This window comes from Condylostylus longicornis, unplaced genomic scaffold (genome assembly GCF_029603195.1).
Source record: "Condylostylus longicornis isolate FDR11 unplaced genomic scaffold, ASM2960319v2 ptg000038l, whole genome shotgun sequence".
Classification (NCBI taxonomy): Eukaryota; Metazoa; Arthropoda; class Insecta; order Diptera; family Dolichopodidae; genus Condylostylus; species Condylostylus longicornis.
The window spans coordinates 1118327-1145120 of record NW_026578007.1 but is presented as its reverse complement, the minus strand read 5'-3'; the positions used below and the strand labels follow the sequence as shown (position 1 = coordinate 1145120).

At 25.1% G+C, this 26794-nt stretch overlaps 1 protein-coding gene across 3 annotated transcripts in view; it reads right to left on the bottom strand.

The window, feature by feature from the left end:
* LOC129609127 (klarsicht protein) overlaps positions 1–26794 on the bottom strand; it is a 126308-nt gene that overhangs the window by 65465 nt on the left and 34049 nt on the right. The window lies entirely within an intron of this gene.

Genomic DNA, 26794 nt, shown 5'->3' with positions numbered 1-26794 from the left:
TGCTAGAACAAATTAATCAAATACAACTACAAGCTTTCTTAACTTATTTTGCAATTCTTTTTATTGTCCAACTTTATTGCATTCAAAATGTCTACAAAAGTGTTCAACAATTAAGTTTATATTTTTGTATCTTACGTTTATAATTTAAATATTTTTTATAAAATACTTAAAAGCATTAGGTTTCTCGATTCATCTGAATACTTTTATATGTTATAAGATATGTACTAAATACAAGTAATTCCTTTTCTCATTATATAACTCACTTATTATAGTTAATTATTTGAAAGTAATTTACAATTTTTTAATAATTGTTAGAAATAATTATTGAGAAATATTTTATTTATTTATAACATAAAATAATAAAATTTTCCAATGGTTTATAAAGTAGCACTTTTCCCTTCAATAGATAAAAGTACTGCTTTTAATAACAATATACTACACTGTTTATTATATTATATACATTACATAATTTACTTTCGTTCGTATACTAGAATATATCAAGTTATTGCATACATTTCAATTTAACGAAAAAAAAATATAAGGTTAATTGCGTGAGTGAAAATAATTATATTTTTTTGATGGCATGTAATTTACCGTTAGCTTTCTGAATTTACAGAAATTTGGAAAAGCTTACAGTTTCAGAAATATAAAGTGCCGAAAATTAAAATTTTACGAATTTTGAGAGGGGATATCTGAATCTGAAAAAAAATTTAACTAAGTTGCCGTCTGAAGAAAAACGATATCAAAAATTTGAAAAAACGGATTTTAAATAATGGTAATTTTTAAAAGTCATTTTGTCATTTCCATTCTCAATTACACTAAATCGTGGTAGAAGAAACCAGAGATTACTTTTCTGCGTTTAGAGAATTTAAAAAAGTTCTGGTTTCTTCACTATAAATAGTCAAAACGGCATAGTTTGAGGGGCTATAACTTTTAGGAGGAGGGCGGATAGATAGACTTTTAGGAGGAGGGCGGATTCTTCTACAAGTTGAACGGTGCAGAAACTTTGTAAGCAGGCACACAGGCAGACGGACAAAATTAAACTAATAAGTATTTTTCTTTCCAAAAATTTGTATTTACAAAAGCTGTATAATGCCGAAAATCAAATGTTTAGTTTCAAAAACAAAAAAGAAAAAAGTGATATTTTACTTCAAAGAAAAATCCACGTTAATCTTCCTTTTTCTAAATTTTTATTTATGTGCGAATTTTTTGAAAATGACAAGTTGAAGAATTTCTCGCATTAGTTAAAAACGTGACCATATTATACACATTATGCACATCATATTTAAATTTTTCATTTATTAACACCCATATATACAATTTGAAAAATCAATCTTTCCTTTAAAATATTGAAATTTATTGTTGTTAGTTACATACTTTTATGGAAAAAAGTGAATTGCACACGATAATGTTGAATGTATCCAAGGAAAATAACACCAAACAAAAATTTATTTTTAAGTTCAATTTCATCATATTTTTGTTTCCATAATTTTATTTTTCTTAAAAAGCTATAATTGAAAATTACTTTTTCGCCATCACGTTTTATTTTTCATCATTCACTTTTTTCTTATTGTGCAAAATGATTTTGTTTTTGTTTTTTAGCAAATTTCAAAATTATTTGTAAATTGATTTGTTTTTTTTTTTCATTTTTTTCTCTCAAAATATTAAGAAATGTGCACAAATTATTAACACCTTTTCAATTCTATTGAAATAGTTCCTTTCCAGGATAAGGAAAATTTTTCAATAACGTGCCTGGAATACAATAAAAATCTCGAATGATTTTTTACAAAAACTGAACATAAAAAACATTTTTAAATTTACTTATTTTGCATAATCAGATCTTTAAAAAGTTTTTGGTGTTTTTTGTGATAGCTATAATTTCCTTATACATACATATATAAAATTTGATTGTTTTATTTAACAAATTTGTCATTTTTCTGTTTACATTTTTATTTTACATAACAAAAATTAATTAACAAGCTTCCTATTTCCATCATCGAAGAAATTTTGTAAACTGTAATATTATAAAAATATTTTTCTTTTTTTTAACATTTTGCTGCTTCTTTGCTAATTATCGCCCGAAAGCTAACAAAAGTTATGGTTATATTATGGTAATTATTATTAAATATAAATTAAATTAATTTTTTCTCTAACTATTTTGCTAATTGGTACTTAATATTTACACGATTTTTTATGAGGAAATTATTGTAAACAAAAATTTTATGTAAATGTCTACAATAAAAGTTTTTCTAATGTCTACGTTAAATTTTTAACATGTTAAATGAATTAACATTTTTTTTTAAAGATAATTTTCTACATAAAACTTAACCATTATCTTCTTTCCATTTCTTGCATTTTAATAACAACGGGAGAAAAATTAAACTATAGCTAAAAATCCTTATTAAAAGTAAGGAAAAATATTACGTAGGAAATTTTTCAACTTGCAAAAATAAAACTTATGATTTTAATTTCCAAGTACATTAAATAAATATTGAATCTAGCTAAATAATTATCTAAGTAAATTTTAGTCATAAGCAGATAAGTGATTATAATTGTAATTAGAATTAAGCTATAGTGTATGTTGTCATTTAATAGATATTTTGTGTAAATCATTTTTACCATGTTTTAAAAATTTGAATCATTAGAATTCTAAACGAAATTAATTGTATGAAATACAAAAAATCTATACGAACAAAATAATTTAATATTCAACTGTATAAATAATTTATTTTGTATGTATATCAACTAATTCGTTGGAAACAAAAATTTTTGTGGCAATTGACCAGTAAACCCTTAGCCATAAATTCAAATCAACACTTGATCTAATTGAATATAAATTTGATGTGGATCATATTCTACTAAAACCTATTTCATGAAACAGTAAAAAATTTATTTAAATTAAGCCAACAGAGCTTGTGTAGAATACAAAAGCTGCACGGATACTAATATTTTAAGAGTAAAATGAAAAATCATATTTTTAAGGAGGAAGAAAAAGAGATTGAGAGTGCGAAAAATTACAAGCATAACTGGAGCATAACATTCCGATTTCTAATAAAAATTGAAATTTGTTATTTTTCGTTAGTAAATTTGAAATAAAATTGAAAATACTAACACAAAAATACCAACACGTTGTAAGTTAACCAGATGCCCGATGAATTTTCACAAGAAAAATATTTGTTGCTAATTTCAATTTCATACCCGTGAATTTACAGCAACATTAATTTTTAATTGTTTTAGCTCGAAAATTGGAGAATATACAAGACAATCCTAAAACCTTATTGTAATTTATAAATTTAGTTTTCCAAAAAACCGCTTCCATTATATTTATACATGATAAAAACAAATTTAATTAGTTTGCGAATTAATTACCAAAAGTTAAATCTAAAGTTGAGCACAAAAGCATTGAATCTAATCAAATAATTGTGACAAGCAGGATTACATGTATATCTACCTACAGCAAACATGTAAATAAGTATATGAATAAATAAATTTATTATATATATTCTGGCCTACATACGAACTATACAATAAAATTGAGCGGTTGCTGGTTGTAAGTGGCTGCAGTTTATTTATGCAATAAATTTTAAATGTATAAGTAATTACAAACTGCAGCTGAGAAGCTGCTTTTTTTTATTAGATGCCTGCCAATATTTCTCATTAAAAGTCAAAACAAAAATTATGTATTTTTTCTTTTAGCTAAAAATTTACAATTTTAAAAGCTTCTGTTTTCGTGCAAAACAAGTTGAATAAAAAAAACCAAAATCGTAGTTAAAAAAAAAAAAATTCTACTTACATTATTAACATGCATTCGAAATTTATTACTACAATTTTATATTCATAACTTTGTAAACTAGGGGTATAGAAGAAAAACATTACTATAAATTTTAAAGCATAATGTCAGTTGAAGTATCAAAAAGACAGTTAATATGGGTATGTGTTTTTCTTTTTGTTGAATTAAAATTAAAATTTCTTCTTCCGAAAGGTTCATAACTCATATCAGATTTGTGTGTTGTTTTTCAAATAAAAAAATAGCATTTACATTTTGACTCATCATCATTATGTTATTCACTTATTTTCTATTTGTTATTTTAATCTTGTTACTTTTTTTTAACTTCATGTTGTGTACCATTGACAGCATTAACCACTTAGATGTGGTATGGTAAACATTACTCATTATAAACGACGACTAGAAAAATATGTAAATATGTAAGTTTTTTTATTAAACGGTTTTTTATCAATAGGAATGGCTAATAAAGAAGCACATTTAATTTTTTTTAATAAAGATAATTAAATATTTAATCTTATTTCTATTTCCTGTACAATGAGTATCTGTTGTAGGAGTAGTAGGTCGAGGTGCACTTAAGATTAGAATGATGTATAAAGTGAGATCAATTACCAGACACAGCTCCCTGTGGACGTAATATTGAAACTTGTCGGTGGAATTTGTTTAAGCCTGAGTTCCCAAAGAAAGAAATAAAATACACTCTTAAGTCCGTTATCTTACAATTTTCTTAAAATAAGAAATGAAAAAAACTTTAAAAAATTTTCAGCATCTAAAATGTCGTTTTAAATTTTTCTTAAATTTCGTTAAATGAAGACGTCTATGCTTTCAATAAAATTTTTCTTTTTTAGAATAATTTAACTTAATCAAAGCATTCATAATTTTAATAAACAGACGAAAATGAACTGACAAAATTGAATAAAGAATCCATTTTAAGTAATTATTATGCTTTTATTTTTGAAAAACCCAGTTACTAGATTAAAATCGTAAAATCTCGCGCGATTTCAAAATATAAAATCTAAAAAATTTTGAAAATTTTATCGATTAATTTAATTTAAATAAACTTAATTTAATTTAATAGAAAATTAATTTAATTTAAATTAATTGTCAATCTTAAAAATTAAAAAATTTCGAAAAAAAATATGCGCAAAGAGACTCAAACCCAATTACATACATTAAAAAATTATAAATGTCTCGATGGACAGGACAGACAAATAAATAAAGTGAAATAAATAATCTCAACTTTTTCATTTTTTTTGTGGCATCATCAATTTTTATGCAAACTATAAAAAAATGATAATGCCACTTTGATCACTATGATGATGATCTTTGATCACTATGATGATGATGATCACATACATATTAGTGTCTGTCTTCATATGCAGTCTTAATAAACTCTATAAGAATAAAAAAAAAAAAAAATGAAATGATAATAAAAATTAAGAAACTTGTTGATGTTTGCATGTACAAATAAAATTTATTGGTTTGGACATTTTTAATTTCCAGAAGCCTTACATATATTGTAACAGTTCATGTTTCTCTTCCTTAAGAGAATAAAACTAACACTATAACCCACAATAATGGAATAGATTTAAATTTTAAAATAAATAATTATGAGTGCGCGAGGGTTTTTTTTATTTTTGATTTGTAGTAAAAAATATAAAGAACATAGAACAACAAAATGATGAACGAGATTTTTGCACTGTACGATTGCCACTGTATATACGTTTGTATAATAATGTACATTATATAATAGGTATGACTTCAAAAATTTCACTATTACAATACTGTATGCAACTGTAAAATTCAATTATTGCTTTACAACCGTTCTGCAATTGAAACTTATATAATGAATTGTGTATTAATGCCGTGCTACAGTAAGAGAAGAAGCTGCTAAAGTGTGAATATATCAATAATTGATCTTACTGTCAACTTTTATAAAATTCTTGTTTCTTCTTTTATTTGGTTTTTTTAGTGGGTCATTAATTCTATATAAAAATTTTTTGATTCAATTCATTTTTGCGATTTGACCACGATAATGTTGGCAATTTGAAAAAAATATAAAATTTTGATTGGTTTTGAGATTTTGAAAATTTAATAATTTTTTTTCTTGATCAAAAATAATTACTATGCAAACACATTACGTGAAATTGAAATTTCGAAATGTAGAGGAAACTATGAGATATGTAGGTTAACTTTTAGCTTTCATTATAGCCCATCGAAAAAAACATATTCTCGAGAAATTTCTAGTTTTTTATAAAAAAAATAACTTTCCGACTTTTACAAACTTTATCTCAAAAACTGTTGCTCAAATCTAATTAAATGTAATAACCGTAATCAAATAAATCGAAGTTATAAACATTTAAAATGGTACTTTTTTTTCAAAAGGCTTAGAGTCAAATAAAATTAAATAATTAATTTTATACTAAAATTTTATTATTTTATTTTGATAATTGGGATTTTTGCATTTTACAAAAGAAAAATAATAACAAACACGAAACAATTTCAATTTACAATAAAATTTATGGAAGACAATTCCGAGTTTGCCAAAGTTTTATCGAAATATTCAAACAAGTATTAGCAAATTGCTTTCAAGTTTCCCAAGTAAAATTTTAAAGCCTTTTGTCGAAATTCTAAAATACTTATTTATTATACAAAATTTCTATAAAATAATGTAAAAAGTTGCAAAGGATTCAAAAAATCGTTTAATATTCCTTTACTTAAAACTTTCTTTGTTTTTGGTTATATTTGTTTAAGTATAAACAAAATATTCTTCACGGCTTTCTATTTTCAATTTTTTTTGTGCCATCACGTCAGCTGTTGTGACATCACAAAGCTGTAATAATCTAAAAACATTTTTTATCGCCTAAGCCAACACGATTACTAAAAAGGCAAAATATAGGTGTCATGACGTGAAAGATTTCTTTATCATGTCAGTGACGTTACTAATAGAATATGGGTGATATAACGTTAATATTCATTAATATTTTGTACGCCAACTTTCTATTGACAGCACCAAGGTCTTATGAGTTTTTTTTTATAAATTTTATTAATTATAAATATTTACATAATAGCTAATTATATCCAATTAGCCTGATTGATTTATTACTTTCAATTTACATACATATGTATAGCCAGAATTATTGAAAAATGAAATTTTTCAATAATATTTACATACATATATATAATTATTTATTAGTTATTTTAAAATTTTATAATTAATATCTGAAATATTTTACAGTACATATATATGAAACTTTTATGAATGTAACGAACAGTTTGCCAAACTAATTTTTACATCATAAATTAAAAAAAAAATAGCGTATATCGTGTCAACTCTTTTTTACCCGTACGAATATTTTCGTAGACTCATAACATAGTAAATTAAATTTTTGTAAAAAGCAAATATATAAACCCTCAGAAATTATTATAGAATAAAAGTTTTAATGAAAAGTGCCTTTGTGTAAAATTTGAAATGTTCAAATTTATCAGGAAAACTCAACTCAAGAAAAGTTAAAATGTTGATTATTTTTAAGTTTTTCTAAAAACCTTTATTATTTAATATTTAAATAATAAAGGTTTTTAGAAACCTTTATTAAAAACTTTATTAAAAACCTTTGACTTTATTAAGAAATTCGTTTATGCCAAACTGAGTGAAAAAATTACTAAGGTATTTTGAAGTCACATGGGACCAATTCGAAATGCTAATTTAATCGCAAGCAATTTGTAGAAATTTGGTTTGAGCTTGCTCAATGCGTTTGTGTGTTATTGATTAGACAAAAAAATGGGTAGACATAGCTATGTCGACTCAAAATTTGACGTTGAACAGCAACATATTTATATGTCTATATCTCAGGCGGCTATATCATTCGTTCATGTTCATATTATTACGAGTGAATTATATGGGGATTTGGAATGAAAATATATATTCAGATATACATTCCCCTTGTGATTATTAAGTATGAAATGTATCAAAATTACCATACGGGATCACTGTTTAACTCACGAGAATATGTTTTACGACATGTAAAGTCGTTTTTCAAAAATTGTTGGACCGTTTCTACTCTCATCCAACTATTTATAATGAATATTTTAAAATACAATAAATTCTTCAAATCATTGTATTATATGTATCTTCAAAACTGCTTAAAATGCCCAAAGCTCTCATTTATAAAAAACAAATGGACTATAAAAGAGCACCGTACTAGGTTGAGGATCATCCTATCGAAATTTTATCAAATGCAAAATAAAAAATAAATAAATTAAAAATAAAAACAAGAATATTTTTATGAATGTATGAGTGCATGGAACACGTTCCGATCAAACACATTTTTAGCGGTGCAATATCGATGAAATGTGGTCTGCATATAACCGACCGTAATATGCATTACCTTTTTAAGTGAAAGTGTTACAGAAGATTACGAAAATGCATTTTGAACACTTTTTTTAGCTTTTCAATTTTAAGGAAGTTAACAAACTTTTACCTAGAAAAGGGTAAATTTGCCTCATAGCAGAGTTTCGCTTTGTGCCATCTGAGTTCCCTGACAATTTCACCAGCTAGTTTCGGTAAAATATCAAATTTCAAGAAATTCCATGAATCCGTCCCGTAGATATGGTAAAAAATGTAAAATCGACCCTCAATTAGCTTTTCGAGCTGTTATCTTTCTAAAAAATTTATAGAATCATTGTTTTAATACCCCGAATTCAAATACAAGACTTTATAGAAATTGGTTGATTATTTCTCTCTATATACGCAAAAATGTAAAATTGATGCGCAAAAATCTCCACTTCCAGAGGTCTGATATACCCCAAAAGTTCATCAATCCGTGCCATAGCCAAAATAAACTCACATGTAAAATTTCATTAAATCGGCTCAGCCGAGATACTTCATTACATATACAGACCGACAGACCGATATCTCTCTAAAAGTAGTTTATTTATGCTTTCCTACTACGGAAAAGTGCGTTCCCACCCAAAACTCGACATCCAAAATTTGGTTCTATCACATAATCCTACTTTATTGCATACAATGCAATGCGGTTGATGAAAAATATTTCCAATAAATCGATATTAAAAAATTTGTATTTAAACGTAAAAATACACAAAAATAAAATTAAATAACACCATATTTGGTTACACAATTGCATTATGTTGAAGCTTTTTTTTTTGAATAGAGAATCTAATTGTTATGCATTATAAATATTTGGGAAATATCTGTGAATGTGCTTTTAGTAGAATTTAATTTTCCTTCAAACATCCGTAAATGTAAACATTTATATGCAGTTCACATATTATATTTAACAAATTTCAATGATTATAAGTATATACATAAATTACATGTATTCCTATTAATAAATTTATGTAAATTTCCACATGCCGGGTATGAGTTTTATGTGACTATGCAATTTGAGAAATTTTGTTTTCTTAAAAAATGGTGTTTCAACTCTAAAAACTCTATATGCGCTCTGAATTTGCACTTTTACTTTTTAAATTATATGATTGCAAAAAAAAATATGAACAAAAATTTCGCTGGAACGTTGATTTATCAATATAGTGATACTAAAAATGTCCTCCTATATGTTCCAGCATCTTTATAAATGAACTTTTCTATTGTAATTTCAATAAATCGCGTTAAAGGAAAACTCACAGTAGGTATTATAGTCATATCAAAATGTAGTCATTTTAGATAGTACAAATTTTGACATTAACAGATTTTTATTGTAAACGGCAAAATCAAAACTGTTAGAAAAAAAATATAGTTAAAACTATAGTTACCGTGACCATAATGTGTCCTGTGTCCTTCTCTAAAATATCTATTCTTATCAAAGAGGACAGACAAATATTTTTCAATTATTTTTCTATTTTTAAAATTCACTTTGTATAAATTTTTACATTTAAATATAATAACAATAAGTTACTTGATGTACATTGCGTTACTTTATTACACTGCGCTGTGATCTACCAAGAGTAAAATATAAATTTCCATTCTAATTTTTCTTTGACACAAAGCTGTAGTGCTGAATCACTTCTACATAATGTGTATTATTACAAGTAAAAAACTTGCTATTAGTAGTATGTTACAAGTAAAATTCTCGCTATCAGGACCTTTAAAACACATCATATAAGTGGATTATCCACTCCATGAACATGATTAAATAGTTTTGAGAAAAACTCTTTATATAGAAGCTTTGTTATTCATAGGATAAGATTTTTTTTTTGGAATAGATCATACTTCAAATATGAAAAAATATCAAATGTTCATTTTTACTTTATAGCGCACCAATTTTAACTGGAAATTTTTGAATTTCATCTGCATAAGAGGAATTTTTGTGAAATTCTTTAATTTTAAAAATATAGTCACTTTTGAATAAAACATACAAATTTTATTATGTGATAAGTAGTAAACTTTAAATAAGAAAAAGTAGCAAAATATAAACGTACGTATTAAATGCCAGATATTAAAAAAACGAACTGGCATACATGATGTTGGAATTCATATAACGATTGATGCTTATATTACATACATGTAAATTAATTTGATTACCTTGGCCGTAATATTATTTAACAAAACTAATTATCAAAAAAATTATAATAAAATTTGTAACTATTCACCTACCTAAGGTCACCTGTACGATAAATGTGTGAAAAGATAGAATTAAATTTCTATTTACAATAATATAAATACATAAATGCTAATATATATATACTCGTATATTTTGTAACAATATTAATATAACGTCACGGTATAATGATTGCCAACTGAGCTGTGAAAATTTTTTATAAAATATAAGATAGTCAGATTTGATCACACAATTTTATTTCTGACATGTGATTAAAGACTGTTAAATTTTAATTTTAATATTTTTAACTTTTAAATTCTTTTATATACACATAATGTACAAGATGATTCAGTAAAGAGTGCAATGTTATAATATCATCGTTTGTTTGGAACTAAGTATCAATTGTCAATGATTTTCGGAGTTTATATAGAGATTTTAACGAATTTTCATGAAATTCCCTTCCGAAGAAGGAAAACTTATATAACTTTCCTTCCGAAGAAGATAGAAGTTTCACGCAAACAGTTTTTGAAAAGGCTAGTAAAGAACTTAAAATTAACATACCCTTACATCAGAATTTTAATAATACTGTATCGATATACAATTCAGTCATTGCCATTTATAAGCTGAATTCTGCATTAATATAGCATTATTACAATTCCGATCTCGGGGATATTATAAATTTTTTTGTATTTTATGTACTTTCGCAAATACACAAGCGTTCGAACCTTAGACACGATGATATAGGATGATATTCTTCACTTTATATATAAAAGAATCGCAAAATAATATCAAAAACTTTAAAATATTTTATAAAATATTAAAAATGAAAAATTTTATACTAATGGGTACGGTGGCCAATCACAAAAAATCATACAGACAAGTACAAAACTTTATGCAAGTACGTATGCACTTGCGTTTGTTCTTTTCAACCATTTTTAATTTAAATTTGCAAATTTTTTTTTTGTTAAACTGACAATAAAAAATATTTAATTTTGGAAATACGGTAAAATTGATAACATTAAAAATAATTTATTTCTTTTGAAAGTATTGAACGAAAAATTCCATAAACCTTTCTATATCTATTGAAAGTAATCTTTTACTTAATATTAATTCAATATTTAAAAAAAAATAAATAAATAAGGAGACTATTGTTAAATTTTTGATCTTATCGTTAGTTAACAAGCTTAAATAATCATTAAATAAATATAAATAAAAAATAAATACATACAAACATACATATATAAAAAAAGATTTTAGTAAAAGTAAAATTTGCGTTTATTTTTAAGTTTACACTCAAAATACTCGCAAAATTTCGTACCCTCAGAAGAATACCAAAATATTTTAAAATTTTTATAGGTTTGAACGTAACTAATTTAATTTGGCAAGAGATTATAGAACAATACGTAATCAACTCATTATAGAACAATACGTAACGTAGAGAAAATTATAAAAACATCAAATTTTTACATTTTTACAACTCAAAAATATGTAAACAATCGAACCTTCTCCTTGTTCTGAAAACTTCAAAATTATAGTCTTATTTTGGTTTTAATTTAATAATCTTGTTTTTCTTTAAATTGAATGCAAATATTGCGGTTTTAAATTTATCTAAAATGTGAATATTACGGTAATACATTGAAATAAAGAAAATATTTAAGGAGTATAGAGGCTCCAAAAAGCCGTTATGAATAATGGTAATTTTTCAAATATTGCAACGCTGATTAGACCCAATCGAATATTTATCGGCACACTCAAATTTAAAATTGACAATTTCGAGTTGTTACGGTATATACAATAGGGTGCTGTCTAAAAAATTTATTTCGTTAAAAAAAAAAACAAGTGCATTGACATTTGAATCGATTGTTTAAAAATCGATATTTTGTCAAAAAGCACAAAATTCAGAGGTACAATACGATTTTATTCAATAGATTTTAAAAATAAAAATGATACTTCAAGTTTAATGATTACTTCAAGGAATTCTTAATTATTATAAATTTGAAATAATTTCATTAAAAATTTAACATTTTTATTGAGACCAATTAATGATAGTAACCAAATTGTAGATTATCGCAGCTGCAATTTTTCCAGCTAGGTAAATAACACGTCATCATAATATTAGAAATTTTGTTTTATAGTAATCTCACAATTTATCTGCGATTTATGAGAATTTTTCCATATACATTTTATTTTTTAAAATTATTTCAAGCATTTACAATAAATATAAAATGTCATTGAACTTTAACAAATTTAAATAATAATAATTGCATTTTGAGGATTAACGCTGATAACTTTTTTTCAAAGAAATATCTTCGGTTAAATACGGACAAGGAGAGTTTAAAAAACACAGAGCCTGGCATCATCCGTTCTTAAGTTTCACCTTTCACGAAAATATTTATAAAAATTTATGTAGGTATATATAAGAAATATTTTGTTTTTAAATAATTTTATTTGGAACACTATGAAAAGTTAAATTGAAAAACAAGGTTGAATTGAAATCTATTGAACCGTTTTTATTATTATTAAATAATAATATGTAGGGTAAGTTCCCATACCAATTGACGGCTTTACTTGTGGACAGTATAAGATATAATTTTTATCTTTAAATACTAAAAATTTTTTCATTTCTGAAAACACTATTCTGTTCTTATTCTACATGTCGGACACCTAAAACAAGTAAATTTTTTTTTAGTAGTTTTTGTTGATCCTACCAATACGAGTAGCATATTCAGATTCATTGATATTAAATGAATATATACATTATATATAATCCGAGATTTTTTTTTTTAAATTTTTTTAATTACAATGTAATTATACTCTAAAAATGTATCTCTGGACAAGATTTGCCTCGTACCTGTGCATTTATATTTTATATATTAATTTATGAAAAGTAAAAAAATTAAAGATATAAGTTAGAAAATCGTGTGATTTCTACCTACATGTTACTTGCTATAACTTTCTTAATACTCTGAATAAGATTAAACATAAATTTTAATGAAATGTTTAGCTCTAATTATATTAGAGTACAATAGAAATTGTCCAAAAGAACAAAAGTTAATAACGTTTTTTTCATATTGTATATCCTTATCCTACAGAGAAATCAAAATTTCAGAGGCATACCACTTAAGTTACTCTTTTGCGAAATCTAAAAAACGTATATAAATGGGACACTCACGTTTAAAAATTATTGCTATCCTTCATGTTCATACATACATTAAATACAATTAATATGATATTATTTCAAACAGTTAAGTCATAAATTCAAGTCACATAAGAATTTATGACATCAAGTTATTTCGTACAATACGTGCAATTTTTAAGAAGCCTAACATAATTGAATAAATTTTACATCCAAAAAAAATATTTTAAAATGAAATTAACATTATTTTAAAATTATTAATAACACAATTATACGAAAGACATTTTAATTTTAATATTTTAAATCAGATCCGTTTTTATGTACAAATAAAACTTTCTTTTTAAAAAAAATAAAACTAGTTCAAATTAATTTCAAATCAAATTAGTTCTTCTATATATAATTAACTGCAATATTATTTTTTAATCAATTTAATAATAAATTTTGATAGGTAGTTTGATATTTTTTAAATAAAAATAAAATTGTGGATTGAATGCTGCCATTTATATTATAATTGTGCATAAAGATTACTCGCTATTCATATTTTAAGAATTACTGAACAAGGTGATTTGAAAATCCAATTAGTATGTTAAGTAAGTATATTGTCGATGAATATTATATTATTTTCGAATAGATTGTGTGTAAGATGAAAAAAGCAATCATTTTCTTTTTAAAACAAAATATATTTTAAAATTTATTTAAATCATGTTGTGAAATATGTCTTTAATAATGACATAATGAATTTTTTAAATTTATAAATAAATCGTGATTTTCATATCAAATATAATTAGTGAATATTATAGAAATACATTCTGTAGCTAATTATAAAGTTAATAAAATAAGTAAAGAATTTGAAAACAGGTTATACAAGTATAAATAACTCATACGATGTTCATAAAACTTTTATAACAATGAATCTTATCGCAAATATAAAGACAAATTATATACAATATAAGACACGGTTATCTATTTTTTCAGTAATTAACAGTCATCTCTTTTTTAATACAAATATATTATGTCATCTACTTAATTTTTTCCCCTACATGCATATGCTAATCTTAATAACAAGCAATCGTAAAAAACGTATATGGTTTCACCGTATTATTGCATGTTCTTGGTAGAAATTAGTACAAAATTTAATAATTCAAGTTTTATAAAATAATCGAGGTTTTCGTTGCTTATATTCGGTATTTTTTTCATAAGCGAATTTGGATATAAGCACAAATTTTGGTTTAAAATTTTTTAATTCTTATATTTTTGGTAGAATATGAGTCAATTGCTTCCTATATTTACGTTTTTTTTACCGAGATTATAATTATTAATGACGTAGAAAAGATTAGTAGTTCTAAACAAGCTAGAGATTTGGAGTGAGTGGAGCATTTGGTAGGATTTAGTGAAGCGAGAAAGAATTTTGGAATCAAAACTTTTCGTGTTCGGGACAATCACTCTGTTCTTTTCTGTAGCAGTCGTCGTTCATCAAATATTGAGTAACATTGAAAAGATTATAGGGCGCTTTGCAAATTTTGACCCTCCACAGCTCAAGGTTCTAAGAAAATAGTCTAAAAAAATACAACCAAGATGTATACAATCAAAAAATTTTTAAGAAACTCTTTATCTTTTGTACAGGAACATTTTCGGAAATCTATTCTGGGAAGCCTTCAAAGAGTTCGGAGAGACTTTCAAAAGTTATTGAATATAATCAATATCGAATGCATAATTATCTTTGAAGAGATTAGAAATTATCTTAAAATACTTTGAGAATTTACTAATGGCTTGCATTATCTGCAAAAAGCTCATATTTAGCAAGTTTCCCAAGTGTCTTCTAAAATATCGGAATATAATTTGGTTTTAATATTTTTTCAAACAATTAAATTTCACAAAACCATTTTCAGATAATCTCCTATGTTTATATAAAAATATTTTCTTTGATACTTTTTCAAGAATTATTCCCTATCACTATACGTTCCAGTTCTATTTCTAATTTAAATATGCATAATTATTTTTGTTCATATTTTTTGAACTTTTTTATTATTATGTATAATATAATAATTTGCATCAAGTTTTAGATTTCTCGCTTACTAATTAAAGCGGGAGTAAATTTAACATAAAATAGTGGTAACTTGCAAATTTCAGCATACTATTAGTGGTTTAGTAATTAAAACAAGCGAAATCTTTATAAAAAACTTTAAAAAACGTTTAAATTAATTGAAGTATTAAATTTTCAAAAGTCTTTTGTCATTAATATTTCATTTATATTTTTTTTAATTTAGCAATAAATTATATTTAAAAGTTTTGTTCGAAAGTAAATGGACTTGAGAAATCAGAAACATTATGAAAGTATTAAAAGCTTATCAATTTCAATTTGGACATATAGATTTTGCACCGTTTGTAACGCTAAGAAAAAATGGTCTGAGATACAGACTCAAGTGTATTTTTTTTATCAGAGTCGAATTCTGAGTCGATTTGACTTTGCCTGTCTGTCCATCAGTCCCAACGATAACTCAAAAACTGATTGAACTTAGTTCACCAAATTTTCACAAATAATTTGTTATATTAAATCCATTAAAATATTAAAATTACAGTACTGAAGTTGTGCACAAATTAATATGGCAATGCGGCAACTTAAAGCATATTCTGTCCCATAGTCAGCTATGGCATATTTATTCGCACATAACATAACAAATTCGTACGGGTACCACAGATTTGACACGGTCAACTCTTTTTTTTCTCATTTTTTATTGAAATCGCTTTGTAAATATACTAAAAAATTTTTTTTCTTTTCTTCATAAATCATGTAAAATTTATGTACAGCTGATTTCAAAAATGTATGTATATACTTATGTATGCACGTGTGTAGAGATCGAATTTTTATATAGAATGATTTTTAAATTTAAACGTTTTTGAAACTAATTTTTAAATTTAAACAATGGGCTGATTGTAGAATTAAACTTTGATCATAAATGATTTTAAGTAGATTCATATTGTTTGTATATGTACATATATGTATGTATGCCATTTGTTGTTCACATTTTATTTATATTTCTTTTTTATATCTTATCAAAAAACAAATCAATAGATTAAACCAAATAGATTTCGACCAAATAGATTATGAAACGGAGATAAAAAACAAAAATCAACGATAAAAATGCAAGAGTAAAAAATTTTTGAACAATTGTTTGACGAGATAAAGTTTATGTTCGAAATATTCAAATACAAAACATTCGTGTAGCACTCATTAATTAAAAAAAAATATGAAATTTTTTAATTCCAGACACGTTCCCTTCGTTTTTATTAGTATTTTGTAGACTTGTTCAAAACAAAAAAAATATATTAAAAAAGAAAAAATATTAAAAAATTCTATAGGTACATTAATACAATTTTATAAAATAATGTACATACATACATAAAGTAGATGAATAATGCCGCCACCGCCAAATTGTGGCGATCTCCTTATAATTTTTCACACACGAAAGACACCAAAAAGTCAAGGAAACGAAGAAAAAAATTAATATTCAATTTCAATATTGTGTTGTTATAGCCGACACATTTCACATTTGAAATAAAAGAACAAAAATAATTTTTCCTTTATTACAAGATTTTCCCTTTTGCCGTCAATTTATCATGACATTTTTTTAAGCGCCATGTTGTCTTTCAATATTATACGCTAATACTCGTATGTACGTTCTGTGCTATATGTATAACATATGACATTGCGTTTACGTGCTTTGTATACCCTGAACTGTGAACTTTTGAATTTTGCTTTTTTTTCTGCTATTTTTTCTTTACTTGTCAACAAAAATGCATATTGACTTTACATACAAAATTATTTCCTATTAATAATCGCCTTATCTTTTTTTTTCATAAAGCGCGGCAATTTCATTTATTTACGTGTATTTACCTAACTATTAGTACATACATACATATTCCCAAATAAAATATAATATTTTATTTTCAACGATTTTATACGAGTATAGAAAATAATTATATAAACTAAATATTTTCTATAATTTCTTGACCTAACCATAACATTAACTATGTACGGATGCAAATGAAATGATTTAAATATGATTAAAAAAAACCTTAAGTTTGCATTATTGCATTTTACCTTATTTGCATTATATAAGTATGTTATATATGTCTACATACATATATAAGCTTGTATATGTACATAATATCTCACATAGAAAATGTTTAAGATTTGCTCAATATCAAAAAGTGAGGTTCTTTTACAAATTTTTAGTTATTAAGTATAAATGATTTTTTAAAAGTTTTTGACATATTGATTGAAGGTTTTTATTAAAAACTTTGGCTTATGCAAACTTTTTGTTTTATTATATTGTAAGGAAAAATAGGGAAATATTAAAAATAACTTATATGTATACGTATAAAAATTATGAAAATATAAGCAGTGATTTTTATTTTACTAGTCTGAAAGGAAAATGAACAACTATAATGCATGTAAATATGGAAATATTTGTGTTTGTTAACATTAAATATTTAGAATAAAATACAAATTAAAAATTGGATTTTGAAGATTTTGGAAAATGCAAAAAAAAATGAATTTAATACATGCTCAAGTTACTTACATATCTGTCTTTAAGATATTAACATATCTCAGTTTACTAAATATATCACCTACATCTATGTCAATTCGAAATGCGTTTTATTGAACCTACATACATATATTCATATAATTTTTAGTTCATACTCGTAATTATGTTAAAATGAGAATGTAAATGTAAAGCATGTTTATGACAGAAAATCAGCAGTTACAAGTACCCAATTTATAAGCTAGATTGTGTTTACGATATTAATAATATCGTAATAGCGCAATTTTAAAATTAGGAATACCCCAAACAAATTGTTTTGATATTTGAATAAATATTTGAAAGTATTTAAATTTATAGAGGTTTTACATTAAGCTAGAAGTTTTTTGACTCTCACCTTTATATTCCGGAATCGTAAATAGAACGTATATATAAGAAGTGTGGCGTATAATGATACAGGATGATATCTTAAGATGAGCTCTTGATAATTTAATTTTCTAAGTTACAAACGAATTTACAGCAGATGCTTATTTTTTTTTTAATTTAAAATATAAATAAAATTTGAAGGACTGTTCTCGGCGACGTCACACATATTTTTCAACATCATAATTTTATTTGGTCTGTCCAAGTTAAAATTCTCCTGCAAATTACATGGTAATAATTTTTACATGGTATATTTTTCTCCTATACCATATAAAAATTATTAATAACTCTCTTATTTTTCTCAATCTTATGCCGTCACATTTAAATTGAACAGATTTCATTACAATGCATTATAATTTATTATAATTAATTATCTACCTTGGAAGGAACTATTACGTGTATTTAGTTAAAGCAAACTTTGCCTCTGTCATTTTGATAATTTATTTTGGATTTATTTAATAAGTTTTAAAAGGCAATCATAGCATAAATTGTTCAACTATATAGTTTTATTTTATACAAATTCATTAACTTTACAGAGGTTACACTTATACAGAAGTTACAAAAGTTACATTTATTATAAATTGATAAGAAAATTTCAAATTTGAATTTTGTATGTATATAAAAGGTATGAGTATAACCTTAAAATTACCATAATTAGTTGAAAGAGTTTGGTATCTAAGATCTTTTATTAATACTGGTAAGCCTTGTTAATAACAATGCGTACAAGACCACACGTAATTTTATTTCGTAAGCAAATAGGTTACTCTTTTTATGATTTTCTTGGTAATTTGCATATACCCATTTTATATCAATTAACAAACAAAGTAGATGTCTCTTAACACAAACAACACATGGCATATAACTAAATAAAAACTAATGAATTAATAAGAAAATATTATCGATTTTTGATATCAAATTTTTATAAAATTTTTAGTAAATAACAGTAAATGTAACGTTTTTCAACTCATAAGTACTTGAAATCTTGTAACAATCGCATAGTTTATATTTACATAATTTATCACTATGTAAATAAATGTAAAATATAACGATAGTTAAGTATTAATAAAATCTTTTTAATTCATTGATAAATTAATGTTATTTATTACTTAGCTCATGTCATAAACTGCAGTTATCATGTACATACTTCATTTTATCAAATTATTAAATTATTTTTTAGTTAAAGTACTTTTTTAATCCATATAAACAGGAATGCAATAACAGTTTGTTGTAAAGGACATTTTACTCTTTAATTATTTTAATCGTTTTATTCTTCTAAAAAAATAAATAATTTTTTTGTGTCGAAAACCTGTCAAAATTATAGATTTCTATAGCTAATACTCTAGAAGCGAAACTACATCAACAGTTTAAAAACAACAAAAATAGATTTGAGCTAATGGTTAGCGGTAATGTTAGTTATTTCATGGTGTTTTGCGATTAAAAAAGGATATCGTAGGTTTTCTACGTTTGCAAAATTTAAAAAATTTTTGTGGTATAATTACAAGAAACACTTAGATAGTAAATGGCATTCTTAAACCTTTGAGTAGTAATCTTTTGGAGGTAAAAATTTTCTTCTATAGCAATAAGTTTCTAGTAAGAATCTATTTTCAATTTCTTTGTGTAGTCATTTGCATATTTTGATGTCTTACAAAATATTGTAAGACCGAATACGAATTAAACTTGCTCTGCGAGAATAATATTTCCACCAAAATGTGTGTTCATTCACAATTTTGTAGTGCCCTAATAAATCTTCCTTTATTTTATTTTTTTTTCAAGTTTAATTGTTAAAACAGATCAACTAATAAGCACTTTCTTTCCTAAAGTTTTTTAAAATGTTGAAATAAAGTAGATTACTAAAAATATTATTTAAAACGATCGTGATATTAATTTGTGCTTAAATCTATTAACATAAAATTTTGTTTATTTACACATACATATATGTCTACATGTGTGACTAAACATGTGAATTACCAAAAGACCTTAAATCTTTGACTCATTTACATAACAGTAAGTACCACACACGTATGTTTGTAACGAGTGCATAAAGCAAAAATGTAATATTAAATTTTAACTCAGTTATAAATATTCACCTTTTTCATTGTAATATTAATTGAATTGATAGCAAAATGACTTGATTGAAACAGTAGCTTAAGTGGCTTTCATTTCATAGAATTAAATTTAAGATTGTGCATCCAAGAAAGTGGTGTACAGTGACGAGATAAAATACATTATTTTGCATTTTAAAAATGCTTTAAAATTATATAATATTTTTAAGGTAATTTTTAATGCAACTGCAATAAAATCATTTTCTCTATTTGCAATAGTTCTCATTCTCTATGTCCAATTCAGTATAATATAATCCTTTATCCGGGTGACCTTATCGTCTTTTCTCGTTTTATTTTCCCGTTGTTATTCTAATAAGAAATGCATATAATTTTTATTATTTTAACAATACTCTTGGTAGAGCTCATGAAAAAAATCAATTGTCCCTTAAATTTACGACCCAAATCATTCAAAATATGAATGTACTCGTAATATACATATGTATGCTTGTAACATAAATATTTTTTTTTCGTATAAATATTATGCTATAATTTTTTTGTATACAAATTTTTAAACAGATAACAAAATATTATAGTTTATTATAAACAAATATACAAAAATATTCCCCATCGCCATTTGACCTAAAATTTCAACAAGATTATAAAAGAAAATTCAAATGTATGTAAGATTTTTTTTTTGTTAAATTCATAATATCAGTCAATCATTTACAAACCGTAGTGTATAAAGTACAAGAGATACATTAGCAATTTAATGTTGCAATAAAAACCAAAAATGTTTATATACAAAAATTTTTTAATTTTTCTTTGAATAAATCAATTTTGATTGATAAAATTACGTAATTTTCGTGATATTTTCAAAAGCGATTTCCCACAACAAAACAACAGAGAAAAGGGATGTAAACAAATTATTGTGATTACTTTAATTCATCATTGTATATAATTTATGTATGTATGTTTTTTTTTTACATAAAGGTAAAATTATTAGTAAATCATTTTAAAAAAACATTAAACTCATGGTTAATTACAATTTTTTTTTTTGTTTTTTTCAGAAAAACGGGTGAGTATAGAAACTTAGAAAAAGTTTTTTTGTCTTTTCACAGATGAAACAATTTTTTCTATAATTTTTCATAATTTTTTGCTTTTCACAGATGAAACAAATATATTTTTCGTTTCCATCAATTTTAAACAATAATTTCTTTAATTTAGCAGAATTTTGTAATTACGAGCATATTATTTTGAAATATGAGATCCAAAGAGGTTACACACATAAATGAATTACAATATGTTAAGTGTTTTCTTAAAAATTGCAAAAAATTTTATAAAATTTTGATCGCGCATTATTTGTATAAAAACTGAAGGTTGGAAAATTTCTAACCTTCACAACATTTACAACACTCTCTGAATCGAAGGAATAATAATAATTTTTTTCAATTTTAATGATTTTTATGAATGAAGAACCAAAGCGGTGAACAGCAATAGCCGACGAAATCGCTCTTGTTTTGTTTTCTTAAATTCATCTCTTTTCCGCAATGTTAGATGTTCGCGTCCTAAACTATCCGGCTTGAAAGAAATAACGTCTTACTTTGTAAAGAAAAAAAAAAACAAAAGTTTACCCCCAATATTTATTGAGGAACCGAATTTCAATATCTTATTTCCTACATGTCTTTACTAACCGCATTACTTCCCTACTATAACTTTAACTCAAGAAAAGAAAAAATTCTTAAAATAAGTAATATTAATGTTTTTCGAGTTAGAAAAAAACTCTAAACAAAACTTAATATACCACATTTACAATAAACTAAAAACGAAAGCAATTCCATGGTCAAACAGAAATACTATAAAATTTTTAAATTGAAATATAAACTAAAAAGAAATTCGATACATTTTTATTTTAAGTGAATTTCCGAATCATATTTAAAAAAATTTAATAATTGGATTATGTATATACGTACACGTGCATTTGTATATTCTTTCATTTAAATTTACAAAATGATATTCTTTTAATTCAAAATTAAATATTGGAAAAGTGTGTAGATACTGCAACAATAATGATAAAACAATAATAATATTATATAAAATTTACTACAAATTAAATTTAGAAGTCCGACCTAAAAATTACTTCAAAATGTAATTCGAATGACCTGTAAAAATTAATAAAAATATGAGGTAAGCGTATTTCATTGCAAGATCAAGCAGATGGATAGTATTTCCAAAACTGGTATGCATATTTAATTTAATTACGTCTTTTGCATACTCACTCATTTTCTTTGAGAAGTTTCGGTAATAACCATAATATTTTTTATTTTTAAGAAGAAATAAACCGGAAGAAAGGAACAAGGTTAATTGTCTTATAGTCGCACACTAAAAATTTACATTTTTTTAAATTACGTTCGGCTTAAATATAAAATTAATACAATCTTCCTTATCTTCAATAAATTTTATATCGCAGTTGTTTTGAAATTTAATTAATTCAGAATTTCTATTAAATGCAAAATTGTCAATATTTTTTGAACCCGCTTAATTTCACAATTCAACGCTTATCTGATTTTTTTGTAGTTTTGTTTTCGCCAGTAACTTTTGTTTCTCATTCCCATATGCAAAAGCTATTAAAAAAATCATTATTAAGAAAATGTTAATAAAAAAAAACCTTCTTATTTCTTATCGCATTTTAAATTATGTAAGTTTTTCTTTTTTTCAATTTAGCATTTAATGATTTTCTTTGTTTAATGAACTTTTGTTTTAAATGAATTTCACTTATAAGTTTACTATGTATGTACATACTTCATTTTTTTACCAACCTCGCTGCATACAAAAAGAATGGTACCATGTCGAATTTTGCATGTCGAATTTTGGGTGGAAACGAACTTTTCCATACATATAACTTATAAATTTATAATTATTATTAAAATAATTAACTTATAAATGTTTTGTGAATATCACGTATATTCAAGACTTGGGACCCAAAATAGGGACCCATTTTACATTTTTTACGATAAACCTAAAAAACGAATCGATGAAATTTCTGAAAATTTAATATTTTGGTTGTGTTTGGAAAAGAAAGTAACTGACGAACTTTTTAGGGAATTCGGATGGAACTTAAAATATATGTCCACTGAGACCTAGAATTATGCTTAGCTATAACAGTGTCCTTAAAATTTTAAAACACGTTTAAAATGTATTTTCATAATTTAGTGAATCATTTTAGCTAAACTACGCAATTCACCTTACGGTAAGGCGGTGTTCACACCCTATTTTTACCGAACATATTGTGTATACAATAAGGTAGGTTATGTGACGGCAACAAATTTTGCATATCGAGTTTTTTGTAGGAACGCACTTCTCCATATTAGGGAAGTGAAAATAAACTATTTTTAGCAATCTGTCGGTCTGTCGGTCTATCGGTCTTTTGATTCGTTGGTCTGTCGGTCCGTCGGTCTGTTTTACATTTTTGACCATTTTGAAGAAAGTATTCAACAGATTTACTTGAAATTTCATATATAAATTTCATTCGACCGTACGCAAAACTTATAAACTTTTGTAAAAAATCAGGAGTCAGGAACTGGACGTTTGCAATGGATCAAATATACATTTTTGCGTATATAAAGAGAAATAATCAATTATCCGGTTTAATTGAAATTTAATATTTAAATTCAAGGTATTAAAGCACTGAATGTAAAAAGATAATTTTTTAGAAAGATCAGGGCTCGAAAACTTATTTGGGAGCCAATTTTACATTTTTTTCCAGATTTACGGAAGAAATTGATGGAATGTCTTGAAATTTAATATTTGAGCTCTGGTTGTTACCAGAAGTTACTGACGAGCTTTTCGTAAAATTCGAATGCACAAAGTAAAACTCTACAAAGAGCCAATTTCAAATTTTTTTATGTATGTTAATTAAAAGCTTATTAGTATTCATAAAATTGTAAAGAAGTGTTTAAAACGCATTTTCATAATCTTCTGGAATACTAATCGAGACAATACATTACGGTCGCTTATATGCCGAACACATCAGATTTTTTTAAATAATTTTATATTTTATGAATTTCAAAATTGGTTCAAACAGTTCGTAATCCCAAAATTCTATTGTGCAAGGAAGAAATGACATTATTTGTGTATTTTAAAAATTACAGCCCCTTATAAAATGTTTTGCATCGCTGTTTCAGTGTCTTAAGAGTCTTAAGACGATAAAACAAAAATTTAGGTAGCTATATAAAACAATCGACTTTTATATTGAATAGAGGATATCTCAAGAGCTAGAATAATGCGTTGGCATTCAAAAGTTTTCAATATGAAAAAAAAACTTTTGAAAAATTAAATGATGTTATGAATAAACCCTTACATAACAAATATACAGTAAAAAAAGAAAAAAAAGAAGAATTATGAAAAATTTATTTCTGTACAATAAAATGATTTCACGACATAATTTATATTACGTATATTTACGTACTTTAGATATGTCGGAGTTATTATTCATAAGTCATAATCTTAATAAATTAAAGCACGAGGATTATTTTAAATTTGTAATTTGAAGTTATTTGTTGAACATTTCATTTTTGAGCATTCGCAAACTATAAGTACTACACATATCGTTTTTCATTTATTTCAGAAAAATTTCAAATATTTTGACATCCGGCATAATGGATTCACGTAATTCTTTGTAATAAAAATACATGTGTTTCCCATATTGCAAAATAATTAATAAATATTACAAAGGAACAATCCGTCATTTGACGAAATTAGTACTAAAAAAAATCTAATGTGGTCAGCACATAAACGGCCGCAATGTGTATTTTGTAGTTAAGTGAAAATGTTACAGAATATTATAAAAATGACTGTTAAATACTTCTTTCCAATTTTTAGGGCATTGGTAAGCTTATAGTTAACATACCTAGAAAAATGTAAATTTGGCTCTTACTAGAATTTCAAATTGTGCTACCCGAATTCCCTGAAATACTCGCATGTTAGTTTCGGTAACAACCAGAACTCAAATATCAAATTTCAAGAAATTCCATCAATTCGTTCCGTAGATATGGTGAAAAGTGTAAAATCGGCCCGCAGATCAGTTTTCGAGCCCTGATCTTTCCAAAAAATTTACATGTTCATTGTTTTAATACAAGGAATTCAAATATTAAATTTCAATGAAATCGGTTGATTATTTCTCTTTATATACACAAAAGTGTATAATTGGCCCGTAGTAAACGTTTAGTTGCCGATGCCTGATCTCTCCAAAAAATTTACATGTTCATTGCTTTAATACAAGGAATTCAAATATTAAATTTCAATGAAATCGGTTGATTATTTCTCTTTATATACGCAAAAATGTATATTCCGCCCGTAGTAAACGTTCAGTTGCTGACACCTGATTTCTTCCGAAAGTTAGGAAGTTTCGCGGACGGTTGAGCAAAGCTTATATATGAAATTTCAAGCAAATCGGTTGAATATATTCTTTAAAATGGTCAAAAATGTAAAACAGGCCCGCTAAAAAGTGCAGTTCCCGAGGCCTGATACATCCCAAAAGTTGATCAGCCATATTATCGAAATAAACTTACATATAAAATTTCATCAAAATCGGTTCAGTCGAACTTGAGATACACACGTGCACACACAGACCGACTGATCGACGGACAGACAGGTTGCTAAAAATAGTTTACTTAGACTTTCCTACTATGAAGAAGTGCATTCCCACCGAAAACTCGATATGCAAAATTTGTTGCCATCACATAACCTACCTATTGTTTACACAATACAGTCGGTAATTATGTATGTATGTATATAATATAAAGACAGAATTCTAATGAAAGAATTTTGCCTTATTATATTTCATGTGTAATTTTAAACTAAAAACTTAGTTGGAACAAGTTTTTATCACATCCAATATGATATTCTTCTTGATTAAATCATCTTAAAGATGATTGCTATTCCAGAAAAATTAAAACAAAATTAACTTCAAACTTAATCATGTGGTATTTCGTTGCAAATCATGAATGATTCTGCGAGACCAGATTTTTTACTGATCTCTCTGAAATTGTGTAGGACAAATTGCATAGAGAATGTTATATTGAAGTAATGTATTATGATAAATAATTTTTCTTGTTTAAGTTTTTAAGTTGTTACGAAAATTTATGATTTTAATTCAATTTCAGCTTTTTTTTATTACATGAAAAATATAATAAAATATTTGATAAAGATATGACTTCTATGGTAACTTATAATCTTTCAGACACAGCTTACTTGATTTATGTAATTTGTTTTAATTAGTAAATTATGTTACATTTTATTCTTTCTAATAT